Here is a 16002-nt window from a genome sequence, read left to right as displayed (position 1 = left end):
CCATAGCTGCATAACTATAAATGATACATTGAACATTTATGCAAATATTAAGTCCATAGCTTATACTGTAAAATGATTAGTTTCATACAAAGTTTATTTCTGCTGGGAACATTTGTCCTCAAAGGTAATCATCTCCTTTTGATAGATCACATTTGCCTCATACCTTTATGTGAAACTCAAAAAAAAAAAAAAAAAAAAAAGCCACAAGCCTCATTTACTAGGAGAAGGATTCCAAAATCTAATATTGTTGCTCAACAGTTAATCTTTTTTAATTTACTCGGTAAAAACTTATATAAGTGCATTACAAGATCTTCATCAGAGTAATACAGGTTGATTTATTAAAAGCCTAAAATAAAGTATCAGAGGGGAAAAAAGAACATTAATGTTTTGTGTGTTCAGTTTACTTACTGTTAATTTGTACTTTTTGCCAGCGTACTGCACATATCATCCTTATCAGTTATGAAGTTAAAGTTCCATCAAGGTATAATAAGCACTGGAAGTAATTTCAATTGAGTTAACAAAAGGAATAAAATGAAAATAATTTAAAACTGGCTCACACCAGCAATTCTTTGTGCACTATTAACTACTAAGATCTAGTCACAAAACATTATTTCAAGAAGAAAAGGTTTAGTGAACCCTAGAAATTGGATTTGATTTATGCCAGAAAATCTGCCTTTTCACTGCTTGAGATTTCTATGGAAGAAAGCCACAGTCTTTTACCAAATGGTTTCTAAGGAAACATCTTATAGCAGAGCATCTGAAAACAATTTGGTTGTTAATGAGAAATAGTTCTCATGATGGTGGGAAAGTGTTGAGTGAAAGAAAAGGCTGCAAGATTTGGCAGTCTGTCCATAAAGGCATTTAAATAAATGTGTGCGGCAGTTCATCTTATGAAATTTCTACATGGATTACACATTCATAGCCTTCCTTTCAAATGTCCAGGTTCAATTTCAGACCTGTTCTTCTATAAAGATAAACTCTACAAAGAGGTTATGAGCAGTAGGAAGAAACATTTGTATATGAAAGCTGGGTACTTCAAATAGCATATCAGAGCCCATGTCACCCTGCAGCAAAGGTCTTTGCTTGCTCTGGGTCACACTGTGACTTTTAAAAACAGAACTGCGTTAGTGGGTTGGTGGTTGCTGAGTAGCATCCAGTGACAGTGAGTGGAGGCATTCTTTCTGAAGAATGCTGAGACATGCAGGGCCTCTATGGTTGCTATGGGGAGTACTCTCAGAAGTGGCTTTTATATGTCCTTTTCAAAAGTCCTGATTAGAGAAATGCTAGCTGATATGCAGAGCAAGGGCTGAATCTTGTAGAAGAACATCTGAGGGCAAATCCACACTACAGCGCTACATTAGCGCAGCTGCACTGATGCAGCTGTGCCATTATAGCACATCTCGTCAAGATGCACTATTCCAACAGGATATTCCAGCATAATTACTCCACCTCCACAAGAGGCAGAAACTATATTGGCGGGAGACCATCTCCCGCCGACATAGTGCCAGTCGGGACAGCACTTAAGTTGATGTAACTTGCGTCGCTCAGGTGGATGTCTTTTTCACATCCCCGAGTGACATAAGTTGCATCTTAAGTGGTAGTGTAGACCAGCCCTCAGAATCCATATCCTATTCTGCCCAGCCATGCCCTGGGGTCTGGAGTGCCTCTGTCAACAATAGCTCCGCCCCCCTCTCCATCCATCCCTTTGCCCCATTGCTCTCAGGAAGTATAAACAGCAGCATTCTGGCTTCCTCCAGCATGGATACACAAAAAGTGGGAAAAGGGTCCTTCCTTCTTCTGCATTAGCACAGCTAGAATTGCCTTTTTTTATTTTATTTTTTTTGCCTTTCAGTGGCTGAGTGGAATGGTAGAGAAGCTCTGTTGCTTCCTTTTATTCCTCCTCATATGCAAGTCTACCAGTTTCTTTTAACTTGGGCTCCAGAGGAGGACAAAATTCTAGAATACATCTATGCACTCAACAGTAAATGAAATCCTGCAAACAGAGCTAAAAAAATATAGATATGTAAAATTTCTCTACTTTAAGTTGTCCCAAGGTGAAAGAAAGTTCATGTTGGTTTCTCTAGTTACATTTTACATATTTCTTCATTGTTCCTTAAGAGAGAGATTTTTATTTCTCTTAAGGAATAAAGAGTATTCTTTATTCTTTAAAACTCTTAAGAGTTGTAGATTAAAAAAAGGTTGGCTTCCAACAAGACTACAACTATCCTTGCAAATGGTATTGAAAACCATTTTTATTAGATCGTCATTACCGCTTCAGGGGAAATCATTGCTGAAAACCATTGTGAGCAAAGGCTTGGTGTCCTTGGGTGAAATCCCACACTGTTTTCAGTAGGGCAGGATTTCACCCCTAGTGTAGACAAGACCTTAAACAGCAGCCAGGTGTAATGGCAGATTTTTATGTTGGGAAGTTTGGAATATCTATGCCCACCAACAGAAAATAATATTTATTTTAAACAAGAGTACAGCAGGAGTTTGGCAGGTTCTCAGCCCATAATAAGGTGTAGAGCAAAGTCCACTTGAGGAGTTGCACATAAACATTGATACTGTGCTGATTTTCAAATTAAATGTGTGTGGGGGAAGAGAAGGAAAAACAAGTGAATTTTCTGAGAAGAAAAAACATGTGGGGGAGCTCTAGCTGACCTTCCCTGAAATATTCTTGAAAAAGATGCAGTCTCAATGCCAAAAATCCTCTCCCAAGTGGATTTTATCTTTATCTTAAATGGAACAATGTAGATTTTCCATGTTTGCTTAAATGCGTGGATCAGATATAGATGAAACAGTTCCTGTTGTCTCTGTGGATAAAAGCTACTGTTTGCGGCACCTCTCCTTTTTTATTTTCTGCCATTTTCTGTCCGGTTTGCCTACTCTGCTCTCTTTTTCCTCTTCTTGTCTCTCCTTCTTCTGATTCTCTCCTCCCATCTACTTTCTGATTTCTCAAGCTTCTTCCTTTCTGCACTGCCCCTTCCAAGCTGTTAATGACACCAGCCATACACACGCTGATTATCCAATTCTCCCACCAGTCACCATGTGACTTTATCCACACAGCTCTCTACACATGGAATACCCTACCAATTGGGTTCCACCAAGCCACTGCATTCTCTTCATTCAGAACCCTCCTTAAGATTAATATCTTTCACAATGGCCACAACAAGTGAGTAAGCAATAATAGTAATTACAATAAAAAAGATGTAATTGGCCATTTGAGACGTGTCCAGGCCTAACTTAAAGTAACTTCAAGATCTTATTGTTGTAACCCTTGGCTTTCCTCTCCTTATTCCTTTACTACCTTTTACCTCCACTAGTCACACTGAGAGGAAAGAGGGAGGGAGGCAACCCGCATTAATGGGGTTTGGCAGTGAGAGCATATCATCGCTTTTATTGCAGGTTGAACAATGCATTGGTATCTTAGTGCTCTGTCCTCACGAAAGGGAACTCTCTGCTCAGGGGGAAAAAAAAAGAAAGACTGTAGTTCTGCAGTGCCTGAGTATGCCTCTGATATCTTAACATCTGTGTGGGCTGTGCACTTTTTTTCTTTTAACTGATTTACTTCTGAGAGTTGGCCAAAGCATTATCCATATAACACAATCCAGTGTCTTCCCTCATTTATAATGCATAGTTTGTGGCATATAGAGACTGTACACTTAAGCTGGTTTGGAAATTGGGGAGGGATACATGAAAACGATCAAAAATTTGTTTCCATTTTTGTTGTTGAAATTTCTCTGCTAGTTCTACTACAGTCCTATCATTTCCCTGGGTTGCTCTTCTGTATTAAAGATGAGAGGAACTGCAGTTCTCCATTGTTTGTATGTTACCTGCTGCTCTTGGATTTCTGGCAAGTTGTCAATGTATTCCTCACCTGAGCAAAACCTAGATTTATTTGGAACATATATTGAGCCCTAAAATGAGATTAATATAAAAATATTGTGTGAAAATTATATAGAGTGACAATTTCATAACAAAATGAAACTTTTGAGTCCAGCTGGTACGTATGAAATCTATGCTGTTCCAAAGCAGATAAGACACAATGAGTTACTTATGATGGGATGCTAAATACAGCTTGCATAGTAAGTGACCCTGTTATTGAAACATAAAACATCATATAGCAATAAGAGTGTTTGTGGTTTGTACTGCAGTAGGTGAGAAAGTTAACATGAGGCTGTCTGACTTTGTGATGGCATATTTAGTTACACTTTTTAAACTTTTTTACATCATGTTAAAAGTAATGCAAAAACAGACATATCACTGTTTAATTTTAATGCAGTTTGATGTAATAAGAATGCTCTGGTTGAGTAATTAATCAGATACCAGATCAGATAACTTCAGATAAATTAGCGTGCTCATGGACTCTACCTATGCTTTTCTTTTATATGGACAGAGTCATGTAAAAACTTACACATGTACGTAGACCCATTGACTTCAAGTACGTAAAGTTAGTAATAGTAAAACAAGAGTGGAGAATCAGACCCTATTATTTTAAATATTACAAGGTTATAAATTAATATGAAACAGGATCATTTTCATACTAGCGCACACAGCTTTGAGATCTAGTTTTCCAAGGAAAAAAAGTAGTGCCTGGTACTCCTTTACATTACTATTGACCCAAAGCATCTCTAGCAAAATATCTACAACTTCCAGTGAAGAAGGAGAGAGAAGGATAAGGGAGCTGCTTGGTAGACCTGCTGAGATTTAGACAGCAAACTCTGTGGGGGGGGGAGGGGAGAAGTGGGTGGAGGTTACTTATTTTTTTGCTCTTTAGCATGTTATCCCTCTCGTAATTGCTCTTCAGACTTTACCAGCTACATTATAAAAACAGTTCCTCTGGCCACCTGAACTTTGGTGTAGTTGGATTCTTGGGTGGCACTGTTTCTGGAGTGCCAGAGCAACGGCTCAACTGAACAGTCTTTAATGGTTGAACTGCTAATATCAAATTGCATGAAAACCCATGCATGTGGTTTCTTTAATTGAGGCAAACTTGTCTGGTGTTGTCTCTTAATCAAATGTAATTAATTCATATATTGGTTTGATCAGGGGACTCTAGAGAAAAAATGCATTGACAGCAAAGAGCTTTTTGGGTGAAGAAGAGGTAGAATGATTGTCTAGTCTTGCAGATTATTATTTTAAAATTGTTTTGCATCAATTAATTTTCTTTTGAAAAACAAAGGGCCACATTTTTTCTTGAAATGCATACATGCAGCTCCATTAGTTGTATATCTGAATTAGTTATATATCTAAAACAAAAGTTACTTCCAAATGCTCCAAAAAGAAATTACATTAGAGAATCATAGAAAAGACAGTTACTCACCTTTGTAACTGTTGTTCTTCGAGATGTGTTGCTCACATCCATTCCAGTTAGGTGTGCGCGCCGTGCGTGCACGTTCGTCGGAAACTTTTTACCCTAGCAACTCCAGTGGGCCGGCAGGTCGCCCCCTGGAGTGGCGCCGCCATGGCGCCCAATATATATCCCTGCCGGCCCGCCCCGCTCCTCAGTTCCTTCTTGCCGGCTACTCCGACAGTGGGGAAGGAGGGCGGGTGTGGAATGGATGTGAGCAACACATCTCGAAGAACAACAGTTACAAAGGTGAGTAACCGTCTTTTCTTCTTCGAGTGATTGCTCACATCCATTCCAGTTAGGTGACTCCCAAGCCATACCTAGGCGGTGGGGTCGGAGTGAGAAGTCGTGGCACGGAGCACTGCAGTTCCGAAGGCCGCATCCTCCCTTGACCGCTGGACCAGGGCGTAGTGGGAAGCAAAGGTGTGGACCGATGACCAGGTCGCTGCCCGACAGATTTCCTGGATGGGCACACGGGCGAGGAAAGCCAGCGACGACGCCTGAGCCCTGGTAGAATGCGCAGTCACACGGCCCGTAGGGACATGGGCCAAGTCATAACAGGTCCTGATACAGGACGTAACCCAAGAGGATACCCTCTGGGAGGAGATAGGAAGCCCTTTCATACGGTCCGCTACCGCCACGAAAAGCTGGGGGGATTTTCGGAAGGATTTGGTCCTCTCTATGTAGAACGCGAGAGCCCTACGGACATCCAGCGAGTGGAGCTGCTGCTCCCTGCCTGAGGAGTGAGGTTTTGGGAAAAAAACCGGGAGGAAAATCTCTTGGTTGACGTGGAAGGCTGAGACCCACCTTGGGCAGAAATGCAGGGTGTGGTCTCAGCTTGCACCTTGTCTTTGTGGAAGACCGTATATGGGGGGTCTACCACAAGAGCTCGGAGTTCCGACACCCGTCTAGCTGAGGTGATAGCTACTAGAAAGGCAGTCTTCCAAGAGAGGTAGAGCAGGGAGCAAGTAGCTAACGGCTCAAAGGGGGGCCCCATGAGCCGGGACAACACCAGGTTAAGATCCCAGGTCGGAGCAGGGGGACGGACGTTAGGGAATAAACGTTCCAGCCCTTTAAGGAATCTCGACACCGTCAGGTGAGAAAAAACGGAGCGACCGTCCGCACCCGGGTGAAAGGTGGAGATAGCTGCTAGGTGGACTCGCAACGACGATAAGGCCAGACCTTGCCCTTTGAGGGACCAAACATAGTCTAAGATTTCGGTCACCGAAGCTTCCATAGGGCGGAGATTTCTCTCTACGCACCAACAGGAGAAGCGTTTCCATTTCGCCGAATATGTGGCTCTTGTGGACGGTTTCCTGCTGCTCAAGAGCACCTCCCTCACAGGCGTGGAGCAGCGCAGCTCGGAACCAGTCAGCCACGCAGGAGCCACGCCGCCAGGTGGCAGCGACTGCAGGTCTGGGTGACAGAGGGTCCCGTGGTCCTGGGTAATCAGGTCCGGATGAAGGGGCAGGGGAACTGGGTCGGCTACGCCAAGTCCAGCAGCATGGTGTACCAGTGCTGCCTGGGCCATGCCGGGGCCACCATGATCACGAGAGCCCTGTCCCCTGCGCACCTTCAGGAGGACCTTGTGGACCAGAGGGAACGGGGGAAATGGCATAGTACAGGTGGGTCGACCACTGGATGAGGAAGGCATCCGCTATCGCCCGGCTCCCTGCCTTGAAAGGAGCAGAACGCTGGCACTTCCTGTTCCCCTTGGATGCGAAGAGGTCCACCCGGGGATAACCACACCTCCGGAAAATGGAGAGAGCGACGCCCGGGCGAAGGGACCACTCGTGTGACAGGAAGGATCTGCTCAATCGATCGCCAGCGTGTTCCGTACTCCAGGGAGGAAAGAAGCCCTGAGGTGAATGGGAGTGGGCTACGCAAAAGGTCCCAGAGTCATATCGCCTCGTGGCACAGGGAGGAGGACCTGGTGCCGCCCTGCTTGTTGATATAGTACATGGTCGTCGTGTTGTCCGTGAACACGGCGACACAACCCCCTGAAGCTGATGACAGAACGCTTGACAAGCAAGGCGGACCGCTCTCAACTCCCGCATGTTGATGTGTAGCCCCACCTCCTCCTGAGACCACAGGCCCTGTGTCCGCAGGGTCCCTAGGTGGGCCCCCCAGCCTAGATCTGAGGCATCCGTCGTCAGGGATACCGAGGGCTGAGAGGGGTGGAAGGGAAGACCCGCACATAATACGGACTGGTCTAAGCCACCAGCCGAGAGAATCTAAGACCTTCTGGGGGATTGTGACTAACATGTCTAACGTTGCCTTGCCGGCCTGTAATGACTGATAAGCCACAGCTGGAGAGGCCTCATGCGGAGCCGAGCGTAATCGGTCACAAAGGTGCAAGCCGCCATGTGGCCTAACAGGGTTAGACATGTCCCTCACTGACGTCAATGGGGCTGACCGCAAACGTTGAACGATCGCCGCCATGGTCTGGAACCGTTGCAGAGGCAGCAAGGCCCTGCCCACAGTGGCGTCCAGGACGGCCCCGATAAATTCCACCTTCTGAGTGGGCCTCAGGGGTGGACTTGTCCTGTGTTATCAAGAGGCCCAGACTTGCAAACATGCCGGTGATCACGCGGACATGGCTGTTGACTTGTTGTTCCGACGTGCCCCGAATCAACCAATCGTCCAGATAAGGGAACACGTGGACACGGGTTGCGTCGAAGATGCGCCACAGCAACTGCCATGCATTTGTAAACACCCTCGGGGCCGTGGACAGGCCAAATGGAGAGGACTGCAAATTGATAATGGAAGAGCCCCACCACGAAGCGGAGGAAGCGTCTGTGGCGCGGCCAAATGGCAATGGGAAATACGCGTCCTGCATGTCGAGGGCGGCGTACCAGTCTCCCGGATCCAGGGATGGAATAATGGTCCCCAGGGATACCATGCGGAACTTCAACTTCACCAGGTATTTGTTGAGCTCTCGCAGGTCGAGGATAGGCCTGAGGCCCCCCATGGCCTTGGGGATCAGAAAGTAGCGGGAATAAAACCCCTTGCCTTTCTCGCTTTCCGGAACCGCCTCTATAGCTCCTTTGCTGAGGAGCGTCTGCACCTCCTGCCGAAGGAATTGCTCGTGAGAGGGGTCCCTGAAGAGGGACGAGGAAGGAGGGCGGGAAGGAGGAATGAAACAAACTGCAGGCGTTATCCCGTCTGCACCGTGCTTAAGACCCAGCGGTCGATGTTATTTGGGACCACGCCGGGAGGAAAAACGAAAGGCGGTTGGAAAACGGGGGGGGAAGGATCCATAGGGGAAACTGTTACTGTGCCCTCGGGCGCACCTTCAAAATGAAGGCTTAGGTCCAGGCGGGGGTTTTGAGGAGCCTTGGTTCTGCCCCCCTTGGTTCCCCGAATGCCTGCGCCTTCCGTTCCTGCCGCGGCGCCTGTTAAGGTCCTGCCGCTGGCGGAACTGGGAAAACGGCCTGCGCTGTTGTTGCTGCGACCTGAAGGGTCTACGCTGCGTCACGGGGGTGTGCATCCCGAGGGACCGCATAATGACCCGGTTGTCTTTCAGACTCTTGAGTCTGGGGTCTGTCTTGTCAGAGAACAAGCCCTGGCCTTCGAAAGGAAGGTCCTGTATAGTATGCTGGAGCTCCGGCGGAAGGCCGGAAACCTGCAGCCAGGAGATGCGACGCATCGTAACTCCTGACCGCGAGGGTACGGGCAGCCGAGTCCGCAGCGTCCAAGGAGGCTTGCAAGGACGTGCGTGCGACCTTCTTGCCTTCGTCCAAGATGGCCGCAAACTCTTGGCGAGCATCTTGTGGCAGCAGCTCCTTAAATTTGTCCACTGCCACCCAGGAATTAAAGGCATATCTGCTCAGCAGGGCTTGCTGGTTGGAGACCCTGAGCTGCAGCGCCCCAGCCGAATACACCTTACGGCCAAGGAGGTCCATCCGCCTGGCTTCTCTGGATTTGGGGGCTGGAGCCTCCTGGCCATGACGCTCCCTATCGTTCACTGATTGCACCACCAGTGAACACGGAGTCAGGGTGTACATGGAGATATTCGTATCCCCTAGAAGGGGCCATGTACTTCCTCTCGACTCCTTTCGCTGTCTGAGGGATGGAGGCCGGAGACTGCCAGATGGTGTTGGCGTTGGCCTGGATGGTCCGTATGAAGGGCAGGGCGACCCTGGTGGGAGCATCAGAAGAGAGGATGGTTACAATTGGATCCTCTATCTCCGAGACCTCCTCTGCCTGGTAGACTCAGATTTTGAGCCAATCGCCTGAGGAGGTCTTGGTGGCGCCCTGAGATCCAGCGGGGGGGGGACTGTTGGAGGAGGTACCCGCCACCGCCTCATCCGGGGAGGAGGATGAGGAGACCCCAGGCACGAGAGTGTCTAACTGAGGGTCTTCCTCAGCCCTCGCCTCTGCCTCAGGAGCCACAGCGGAGTCTTGCTGCTTGGACCCTTCCTCCCCTTCCGGGGAGGGAGGGGGGCGAGACAACGAGGCTTCAGGAGCCCTAAGCTCCGCAGTCGCCGGCCTAGCAGGGAGCTGCTGGGGGCCCTGGGCCTGATGGTATGCCCAGGGTGTCCAGAATCCCCACTGTTGTGGGCCTTGGTCCTGCAGCGGCGGATCACCGAACAGCGCCACCTGCCGGTCGGTGCCCAGCGCATACCCGCTGTCCGTTTGGGAGGATACGGACGGCTGTCTAGAGGGCCATGGTGGGGCCGACCCTGGATGGTAAGGGTCTGCGCGGGTCGGCACGGAGGATCGTCTCGGTGCCGGGGACCGGTGCCGGGAGTCATATCGGTGCCGGGATCGGGACCGGGACCGGGTTCTGTCACGGTGCCGGGATCCTGATCGGTACTGGGCGCCGCTTCGGTGCCGGGACCTGCCACCGGCTCGGTGCCGGGAGGTCGACCGGGACCTACCACCAGCTCGGTGCCGGGAGGTCGACCGAGACCGGGACCTGCCACCAGCTCGGTGCCGGGAGGTCGACCGGTGCGGCGAGTAGCGTCGGGACCTGCTCCTGGAATCGCGGTGCCGGTCTCTGCGACTGGAACCTGACCGCGATCGTCTCGATGTCGACCGGTGCCGCGAGTGCGACCGGTACCGCTGAGGGGAGCGGTGCCGGGACTGCGAGCGGCGGCGGGACCTGGAGCGCCCAAGACGTCGGGACCTGGATCGTGAACGAGAGTTTCTGGGCGGTGCCGACATCATGGGCTTGCCTCTGGACACAACCCGCACCGGAGGTACCGGGGGTGGCAGCCGAGTGGGCTCAGTCAGGGCTATAAGGTCCCGAGCCGAGGCGAAGGTCTCCGGTGTGGATGGGACCATTATCTCAACCCCAGATCTCATGGGGGAGCTCGGCGGTACCGGACTCGACGGACCCGCCGGGCCCGGAGTCGACGGTGCCGGCGGCGCCGCGGCCGATGTCGAGGCCGGGCGCTCTAGCCGGGTCTGCCTGGCCGGAGTATTGGACTTCGACGGCCTTGGTTCTGACTCCGGTGCCGGAGAGGGTCGGTGCCGGGGAGTCTTCTCTGTGCCGGTGCGATCCGGTGCCGGCGCCGAGATCACGGCCTGCGAAGCCGTCGGGTCAAGTGCCGCCTCCATGAGGAGAGTCCGGAGCCTTTGATCCCTCTCCTTCTTTGTCCTTGGCTTAAAAGCCTTACAGATGCGGCACTTGTCGGATCTGTGCGATTCCCCGAGGCACTTCAGGCACGCTTCGTGGGGATCGCTGGTAGGCATGGGCTTCTTGCAGGCCGCACACTGTTTGAAGCCCGGCGAAACAGGCATGAGCCTGGCGCCGGGTGCCGGGAAGGGCTAAGCCCCCGGCGAAGAACTACTTAACAACTATTTAACTTAACTATCTACTTAACCAACTAATTAACAACTATAATGGACTAGAGATGAACGATAGATAAACGATAGATAACTAGGAGAGCTAGGGGCGTGGAGGACAGCTATGCCGCGCTCCACAGTTCCAACGACCGACACGGCGGTAAGAAGGAACTGAGGAGCGGGCGGGCCGGCAGGGATATATATTGGGCGCCATGGCAGCGCCACTCCAGGGGGCGACCTGCCGGCCCACTGGAGTTGCTAGGGTAAAAAGTTTCCGAAGAACGTGCACGCGCGGCGCGCACACCTAACTGGAATGGATGTGAGCAATCACTCGAAGAAGAACTATAGGGTTAGAAGGGACCCAAAGGTAATCTAGTCTAATCCCGTGCTGAGATGCAGGATTTGTGTCTAAACCATCCAGCCTCCTTTTGAAAACCTCCAGCGAAGAAGCTTCCACAACCTCCTGAGGCGTCTGTTCCATAGTCCTACTGTTTTTACAGTTTGGAAGTTTTTCCTGAGATTTAATCTAAAGATGCTGTGCTGTAGTTTGAACCCGTTGCCTCTTGTCTTGCCTCTGTGGCAAGAGAGAACAACTTTCCTCCATCTTTTTTATTGCAGCCTTTCAAGTATCTGAAGACTGCTATCATATCCCCCCTTAATCTCCTCTTTTCCAAACTAAAGCATACCCAGTTCCTTCAGCCTTTGCTCATATGGCTTGCATTCCATCCCTTTGATTATCTTTGTCACTTGCCTCTGGATCCTTTCCAGTTTCTCCACATCCTTTCTATACATTGGTGACCAAAATTGGACACAGTACTCCAGCTGAGGCCTAACCGGGGGCGGCTCTAGGCACCAGTGCAGCAAGCACGTGTCTGTGGCGGCAAACCGCAGGGGGCGGTATGCCGGTCACCATGAGGGTGTCAGTCAGGCAGTCTTCGGCGGCATTTCTGCAGGAGGTCTGCCGGTCCCGCGGTTTCGGTGGTAATTCGGTGGTGGGTATGCTGAAAGAGCGGTAGCAGCAGATCACCCGCTGGACTGCCGCTGAATGTGTGTGACCGCTGGACCTACAGAAACGCCACCAAAGGCTGCCTGACTGCTGTGCTTGGGGGGCAAAAAACATAGAGCCACCCCTGGGCCTAACCAGCGCCGAGTAGAGCGGTACTTTACCTCCTGTGACTTGCATGCTATGCCTCTGCTAATGCAACCTAAAATTGTATTTGCATTTTTTGCAACAGCGTTGCATTGCTGGCTCATGTTGAGGTTGTGATCCACCACAACTCCAAGATCCTTCTCAGCTGCCAAGCGACTTTCCCTCCAATCTATATTTGTGCGTTTGCTTTTTCTTCCCTAAGTGTAGTATCTTACCTTTGACTTTTATTTAATTGTTTAGCCCAGTTCTCAAATTTATCAAGATCCTTCTGAATTTTAGCTCTATCCTCCAAAGTATTGGTAACCCCCCCCGCTAGCTTTGTGTCATCTGCAAACTTGATCAGTATGCTCTCTATTCCTACATCCAGGTAGTAAATAAAGATGTTAAACAACACCAGACTTGGATAGTACATTCAAATAATGGTAAAAGTCTGGCTTAACAATAAACGTTTTAAAAAAACCCCAACCAACCAAAAATAAAGAAAAGATAATAAAATAAGTTCAGAGTTAAGGTTATACCTCTGTCCTTAACTCATCATTGTGCCCTGCTGAATTACAGCACATATGGTACTGCAACAGTATGAACAATGTGAGAAGCATGCAACTAGTCTGAGTAGCATTATTAGTTCTTTAATTCCTGGTTTTCATGATTTCAGTTGTTCATAATAGAGACTTTTTACATTTTCTGTAGCTATATGATATGGCTAATTTTAATTTATAGATATTCAGAGAATTCCTCTCCGTTGTCTGTTAATTTCCTCTGAACATATTACACACTCAATCATTAGAAGAGAAACAATAACAAACTGAAATCTCCACAAATCTCCATCATAAAAGGGTTAAAAAAGTAAAAGTTTGTGTGTCCTAAATATTCTTACTCGAATGCATTATGCATGAAAAGGGTCTGAGTCCATGTGCAAGACCTCTGAATGAACTTCATTCATTCCGTACTTGGAAATGGCTATTCAACCACAAACAGACATAATAGTTACAACCTAATTTTTTTTGGTGTCAAGAGTAGCTTATTAAAAGTGAAAAGATCATTATGTAAAATGTAGTAACTTTTCTGTGGTAGTTATATAATTTTACATTCCTTTAAAATCTCATGGTATAATTATATAAGGATATTCTATTTAAATTGTTAAAGTGTGGTAATGGATATCATTTTAAATGTCTAAACAGTTAATATGAAGTTTTTGCAACATCTAGTATATGAACATAATTTGTTTTAGCTTTGTGAATTTTATTGTGAAACAAATATATGGATACTCATTTCTGGATCTTCTGTGAACCAACTCTCATATTATTCATATTTACTGCTAATGTTTAACCCCCCCCATGTTTTTTTTCACTTTTAAAATATTAATCTTTATTTCATATTTGAAGAAATAAAAGATTTGCTGTGCAATAGTACAGTATTATCCATTCATTAGGCCTGATTCTGATTTTACTTGCACTGGTTAAAATCAGGGGTCCCTCCACTGAAGTCAGTGGTGTTTCATCAACTTAGAGTTAGTACACCTATCAGGTTAAAGCTGTTTTGTTTAAAATTGGCATGGAGTAATAGGAGAGATTAGGCAGCGACAGTATCACGACCTTCATTCTGAGATAGTGATTGGACATAATGTTACAAGAATTTTAGGAGAATCTAGCTTGCTTTATTCATGCAACATAGGAATTATCTAAACTCTCCTCATTCCAACACCTATTTTTTAAAACAGTGATTCCCAATGTATTTACTATTGTAGGCCGCATATGCTGTTCTCTGCGTGTTATGTGGGCCACATCCACACAATATATAGTACCTGTATGACCCTGAGGATGTTGCATGGGCCACATCTGTGTGCTGACTGAGCTGCAAGCAGCCCATGGGCCATGGATTGACAACCACTGGGGTTTAGAAAGTTCCAAGAGGCAGAGTCCCATGGACCAGGGTGGGCAGTGACTCCCACTTTTCACCTTATCCAGGAATAGTGGATACTAAGGTGAGGGTAGGAAAACCACTATTATTTTATATATTTCCCTTAATTCTCCCTTGTGATAACCCTAGTGACTGTACAACAGAGGAGGGCAAACTTTTTGGCCTGAAGGCCACATTTGGGTATGGAAATTGTATGGCGGGCCATGAATACTCAGAAAATTGGGGTTGGAGTGCAGGAGGGGGTGAGGGCTCTGGTTAGAGGTGGGGCCAAAAATGAGTTCAGGGTGTGGCAAGGGGCTTGGTGCAGGAAGGGTGGAGTGCAGGGGGGTGTGAGGGCTCTGGCTGGGGCTCTGGGGTGGGGCTGGGGACGAAGGGTTGGGGTGCAGGAGGGTGCTCCAGACTGGGATTGAGGGGGTCGTAGGGCAGGAGGGGGCTCAGGGCTGGGGAAGGGGAGAGGCTTAGGGTTTCAGGCTCCAGGCAGCGCTTACCTCAAGCAGGCCCCGGAAGCAGCGGCCTGTCCCTTCTCCAGCTCAAGAGGGACCTGCTGCTGAATTGCCACCGAAGACTTGGCCCTGCCCCAGGCCCCCTGAATCCTCTGGGCAGCCCTGGGTTATCATGTAGGGTCTGATACTGCAATTTGTATTGTGCAGGCAAACTGCTGTGCCCATGGAGAGCCACAATGAAAAGCCTTAATGCGGATGCAGCAGTCTGTCTGCCCGCTGTCAGTTACAGGACTAGGGCCTTTGATAGCAGTCATAGTCTTAGAAACTCACTTTTATGAGTTGACTGAGCATGTCCCCAAACAGAGATTGTGGAAAATATTGCTGTTGGGAAAAGACTGTGAAGGGGTGGGTGGCTTTTAGCAGGAAAAACAACTAATAGAAAGACAGAAGATAAAACAGTCCCCTCTTCACACTCACAAACACTCTTTATCTAATAGACCTTCTGCTAATGGCTTTTCCTGCTAAGTATTCTCATCCTTCCATCCCCTTGACATTAAAATACATTTATTTAGTACATCCAATGAATGCCTAGGCAGTGCAAATTACACTGTTTTATCATTTAAACCCCATTTATGTCCATTTTCTATCCCAGGGGTTCTCAACCTTTTTGTTGCTGAGGCCCTACTCAACATGCTGTAAAAACGCCGGGGCCTGGCAGGGGAATGGGGGGGGGCGGGGAGTGCGGGAAACAGGCCACAGGGGGACCCTTGGCATAGGAATAGTTTTACTTCTAATGGGGTGGGGGGCAAAGGCTGGCAGGACTTGAGCAAGCTCTACAGCTGCACAGTCCAGGGAGGAAGCAACACCTCCACCCCCTGACTTCCTCAAGAGGCCACCCAGCTTGTCTGGACTGGGGGAGAATGCAACCAAAATATATAACTCCAAGGAGGCTCAGTTCAAAAAAATTGAAAACTGCTCAGGGTGCAGGGAGGAGTTAGCTAGGGGCTGTGTGCAGGCAGGGAGGTAGCTCAGGGTGCAGGCAGGGGGTAGGTAGGGGTGTGTGCAGGCACAGGGGTAGCTCTGTGCAGGCAGGGGGTAGCTAGGGCTCTGTATGGGTGGGGGGGGGCTCCTAGTGCAGCTCCCAGCTTCAGTGGGGTCGGGGGGTGGCAGCGGCGCTGGGGCTCCCAGCTGCAGCCCCTAAGCTCCTGGCTTGGGCAGGGGGAGGTTTGCCAATTTCAGCCCCATGTCGCTCCCGGTTTTAGGGGCTGTGGGTGAGAGGCCCTGGCTTCAGCCCCATGCTGCTCCTGGCTGGGGCAGGGAGGCCACCAGCTTCAGCCCTGTGCTGC

At 48.7% G+C, this 16002-nt stretch overlaps 1 protein-coding gene across 1 annotated transcript in view; it reads left to right on the top strand.

Moving 5' to 3' along the window:
• LOC115656129 (uncharacterized oxidoreductase YtbE-like) overlaps nucleotides 1–16002 on the top strand; it is an 89752-nt gene that overhangs the window by 13323 nt on the left and 60427 nt on the right. The gene's annotated exons all lie outside the window — the stretch shown is intronic.

This window comes from Gopherus evgoodei, chromosome 8 (genome assembly GCF_007399415.2).
Source record: "Gopherus evgoodei ecotype Sinaloan lineage chromosome 8, rGopEvg1_v1.p, whole genome shotgun sequence".
In the NCBI taxonomy this organism is placed as follows: Eukaryota; Metazoa; Chordata; order Testudines; family Testudinidae; genus Gopherus; species Gopherus evgoodei.
The sequence above is the reverse complement of the archived record's forward strand: the minus strand, read 5'-3'. Positions and strand labels throughout refer to the sequence as shown.